The 5,159-nt window shown below is 40.4% G+C and overlaps 1 non-coding gene across 1 annotated transcript; it reads right to left on the bottom strand.

The window, feature by feature from the left end:
* Nucleotides 1–3,166: 3,166 nt before the first annotated feature.
* LOC131636461 (small nucleolar RNA R71) lies at nt 3,167–3,273 on the bottom strand. Its single transcript, XR_009294099.1, has one exon. It is a non-coding gene; the product is annotated as a small nucleolar RNA R71 (small nucleolar RNA).
* Between the last annotated feature and the right edge of the window lie 1,886 nt (nt 3,274–5,159).

Here is a 5,159-nt window from a genome sequence, read left to right on the forward strand (position 1 = left end):
AATACTCGGCAAGGTGGAGGAATTTATACCAGTGACGAGGGTGATCATTCACTAGGCAACGGAGGTAAGTCTCTAGAGATCTGTTCACAACTTCTGTTTGTCCATCTGTTTCCGGATGGTACGAAGAGCTATATTTTAATGTCGTTCCTTGGATTTTGAAAAATTCTTTCCAGAACTGGCTGAGGAACAACGGATCACGATCAGAGATGATGGATTTAGGGATTCCATGCAGGCGGAATATCTCGACTGCGAAACGCGAGGCTAAGTCTTTTGCAGTGTATTTGGATGGCAGTGCCAGGAAGTGAACATACTTTGTAAGTCTGTCACAGATCACCCAAACTACCGTATGTCCGTAGGAGTTAGGAAGATGGGTGATGAAGTCCATCGTGAGCTCGTCCCAGACTCTGTGTGGTACAGGTAAAGGTTGGAGGAGTCCCTTTTTTTTTCTGAGTCAGATATTTATTATGTTGACAAATATCACACTTCTTAACCAATTCTTTTACTGCGAGGTGCATTCCTGGCCAAGAGAAAGAGGTTTTAAGACGCGCCAGTGTAGCCTTCACGCCTGAGTGACCAGCTGTGGGAGTGGAATGGTATTCTTGAAGTATGTCCGGCCGCAGCTGTTGAATATCGGGTAGGTAAATGTTGTCCTTGTAGAATAGAAGCCCTTTTGAAAACTTATATAAATGACCTTCTGAAGAGCTTTCTATATTGTGTTTAACAATATTCTGACCCACGTTATCGTGTGCATAAAACTGGCGGAGAGTGATAACACGATTTTATATCGTATATTTAGCCTGAAATCCATAGATATTTATAGCATTTTCCGTTTATTATATTGATTTATTATGATATTACGCGAGTTTTTGTTTTGTTTCAGGTTTTACACTCTTATTATGACTATTTGTGAAAAGGAGAAGAAATGGAGCTAAAACGACCTCTATTTATGCCTAAATGATGAAAAATGGGTGCTGAAGTAAAAAGGGAGTGCAAATAAGGCCCAAATATGCTAAAGATGACCCAAAGCCCACAAAGGAACAAATCTGTACGTGGCCCAAACCATTCCAGCAGATGGAGACGCACGTCTCCAACGTTCTCTATGCCACATCAGCAAAAGGGAGACGCACGTCTCCATGCCCCTATTTTTCCTCCACTTGAGACGCACGTCTCAAGTCGTTCAAAGCACTTCCTGAAGAAGCGGAGACGCACGTCTCCAAGTCTCAGTCAGAAAAGCTCCCTCAATTCACGGATTCCAACTGCAAAGCCTCGCCTATAAATAGAGGCAGATACTTCACTTCAATCTGTCCGATTTCCTGCTAACGAAGTGCTGCCGAAATTGTACCGTGCATTATATTTTCTGCCTTCCTTTAATTCAAACAGTTATTTTCTCACAACGATTTCTACACCGGAAATTGTTGTGAACCTTTTATAAATCTAGCCTTACGTTAGATTTATCGTCTTTTATTTTCCTTGTTTTATTTTCCGTCCGTTTAAATTCCGAAGAACGATCCAGCCAACCTGTGGTGGAAGTTCAGTACTCGAAGATTCAGTTTCAATTTATTTAATTCAGGTTTAATATTTACTGCCTTTATTCATATATTTATTTGCATGATATATTATATGCCAATTAACATGCCTTTTATTATAAGCCAAATTAATCCATGCATGCTTAACTGTATTAATATGTCTGGCTAAATTACTAAGGTATCGGTATGTAAAGTAAGTTAACCGTAGGGATCCGAAATAAATTGGCCTAATTATGCTTTGCTAATTATCACCTGTTTTTGGTTTGTATGTCTAATTTAATCAGTAAGTCTTAAAATCAATAGAGCGAAAGTTTGAGGTCTTAAGACGGTCAAAGGTTAAAATCAATAGAGCGAAAGTTTGAGATCTTTAACTGGATAGTAGACATAGGACATTAGTTTTAAGGATGGCGAAAGCGTATTAAAACTAATTAGAACTTATTTATTTTCAAAAATTGTTTTTACACCCGAGCGGGATGGCGAAAGCGTACGTTAGGGATATTAGCATGTTCCGAGTCAACAGAGCGAAAGTTTGAGATTAGGAGATTTAAATAGATAACAACTTCATAAAACAGGCATTTTATTAATTACGTTGTTTCCAAAAATCTTTTCTAAAATCTAATGGGATGGCGAAAGCGTACATTAGGATTAGGATAGTAATCTAAATCAACAGAGCGAAAGTTTGAGACGAGGATTTTTAACCAATTGAATTAGTAAAGATTTTTAATCGAATTATGCAAAAGCCAATGGACCTTCGGATCACCTTAAGTTAAACGAAATACATGCTGATATCTGTCTTTTATTATATTCTTTATTTCTCACAATCACTTCCCCTTAGGAACAATCAAAATATTAGTAGCCCTAGCTTTACATAGTAACCTTAGATAACGGTAGATCGATTCATAGTCCCTGTGGATTCGATATCTTTTAAAACTACACGACACGACTGTGCACTTGCAGTCATCAGATTAATAGACACGTAAAGTCGCGATCAAGTTTTTGGCGCCGTTGCCGGGGAACTATTTAAGTCGATTTCGTAACTCACTGTTACACCGTAGAGACTAGGGAAATTCTTTCCTTTCTTTCTAAACGATTGTATGCCAAATACTCGTTCACAAGGAGGAGATTTAATACAACGAATTAACGAGATCGAACGTTTCATTAACGTCAAACGTCGAGCTCGCAATCTTCCCGAAGTAGCACCAATTCCGATTAATCAGGAATTGACTTTTACTGATCAAATTAATCAAATCACCCCAAAGTTAGAGATGGCTGCTCTTCGTCCTCTTAGAGACTATGCCGCTCCTTCGCGCGCTGAACCACATTCAAGTATCGCACCACCTGCGATTGAGGCAAACAATTTCGAACTGAAACCTTCGTTGGTCCAAGCTGTTCAACAGAATCAATTCTCTGGAAGCCCTGCAGACGACCCCAACCTCCATTTATCTGTGTTCGTGCAATACGCCGACACTGTCAAAGCTAACAACGTTAGTTCCGAAGCTATTCGATTACGTCTCTTTCCTTTCTCCTTGAGAGATAGAGCTAGAGCGTGGCTTCAATCCCTGCCTTCTAATTCCATAACTACATGGGATGAATTGAAGAGAGTATTCTTAGCAAGATACTTTCCGCCTAGCAAGACTGCTATGCTCAGAGGTCAAATCAACGGATTTACCCAGAAAGATAATGAATCACTCTTCGAAGCTTGGGAATGTTACAAGGACATGCTTAGACTATGCCCTCATCATGGACTCGAACCATGGCTGATCATCCATACTTTCTATGGTGGTCTCTTATATAACACTAAAATGACTATAGATGCCGCTGCTGGCGGAGCATTAATGGACAAACCCCATGATGAAGCATACAACCTCATAGAGAACATGGCACAAAACCATTACCAATGGGGTGGAGAACGAGCCGCTCTAGAGAAAGCCCAAACCAAAGGAGGAATGTACGAAATAAGTGGTATAGACCGCGTTAACGCTAAAGTAGACGCTTTAACTCAAAAGATCGAGAACTTAACCATCACTCCTTCAGCCACCGCTGCTGCTGTAACACCTAACTGCGAGATTTGTGGATTAACTGGACACGCAGTTGCCGAATGTCAACTCTTGACTAGAATCCCATCTGATCAAGTAAACTATGCTCAAGGAAACCCTTATTCTAACACGTACAACCCTGGATGGAAAAACCACCCGAACTTTTCTTATAAAAACAACAACGCGTTGTACGCGCCTGGACAAGCACCTGCTGTGCCACCTGGCTACCAAAAAGTGCCTGTAGCTGCTCAAAACACCCCTAGGAAGTCAAACCTAGAAATCATGATGGAGAACTTTACAGCTTCCCAACAACAAACCAATAAGGACTTCCTAAATCAAAACATCCACAATAGCGAGCAACTAAAACAACTATCGAACAAAGTAGATGCCTTAGCTACGCATAACAAAATGTTAGAAACTCAAATCTCACAAGTAGCTCAACAACAAGCACCTACTGCCGCCCCTGCTGGCACGTTTCCTGCTCAACCACAACCTAATCCTAAAGGACATGCGAACGCGATAACACTACGAAGTGGAACGAATTACGATGGACCCATTGATCCTAGAACTCAAAACGCACCCATGTCACAACAAGAGCCAAAGGAAACCCAAAAGACATCAACCGATGATCAAACTGCTAAGGCCAATGAAAGCAACAACGAAGTGGAACCTGAAAAGGAGAAACCTTACGTTCCACCACCACCTTATAAGCCACCAATTCCTTACCCTCAGAGATTAGCTAAATCAAAAACCGAAGCGCAATTTAAAAGATTTGTAGAACTTCTGAAACAATTAAACATAACCATACCGTTCACAGAAGCCATAACCGAAATGCCTTCGTATGCTAAATTCCTAAAAGAAATCCTATCAAACAAAAAGAAACTCGAGGATAATGAAACTGTAACGCTTACCGCTGAATGTAGCGCTATCATCCAAAATAACATGCCTCCAAAACTGAAAGATCCTGGTAGTTTCTCTATACCCTGCGTTATAGGAAAAACCATCATAGAGAAAGCCTTGTGCGATTTAGGAGCCAGTGTTAGTTTGATGCCTCTTTCAACCTGTAAGAAACTAAATCTGGGTGAGCTTAAAGCAACGAGAATGTCTCTTCAATTAGCTGACCGTTCAGTCAAATACCCTGTAGGAATGTTAGAAAATATCCCTGTTCGTGTAAGTCAATTCTACATCCCAACTGATTTCATCATTATGGATATCCAAGAAGATTCTAACATCCCGATCATATTAGAAAGACCATTCTTAGCAACCGCTGGTGCAATCATAGATGTCAAGCGAGGAAAGCTTACTTTCGAAGTAGGAGAAGAGAAAATAGAATTTATACTTTCCCAATTCCTAAAAGCACCCTCTATAATTGACACATGCTGCTCTGCCGACATAATCGACGAGTGTGTTAATGAAATAAAATCCGAACCAAATAAGGAAACCGAGATCCTAAAAATTCCTATACCGCCAATCTTTGAAGATGACAACTGGCGTGGGGAATATCAAGATGACCATCTGAGTGAATGTTTAGCCTTAACTCCTGATCCTATACCTGGACCGAAGAAACCTGCTATAGAACTGAAAACACTGCCTACCG

This window comes from Vicia villosa, unplaced genomic scaffold, assembly GCF_029867415.1.
Source record: "Vicia villosa cultivar HV-30 ecotype Madison, WI unplaced genomic scaffold, Vvil1.0 ctg.001745F_1_1, whole genome shotgun sequence".
NCBI classification, from domain to species: Eukaryota; Viridiplantae; Streptophyta; class Magnoliopsida; order Fabales; family Fabaceae; genus Vicia; species Vicia villosa.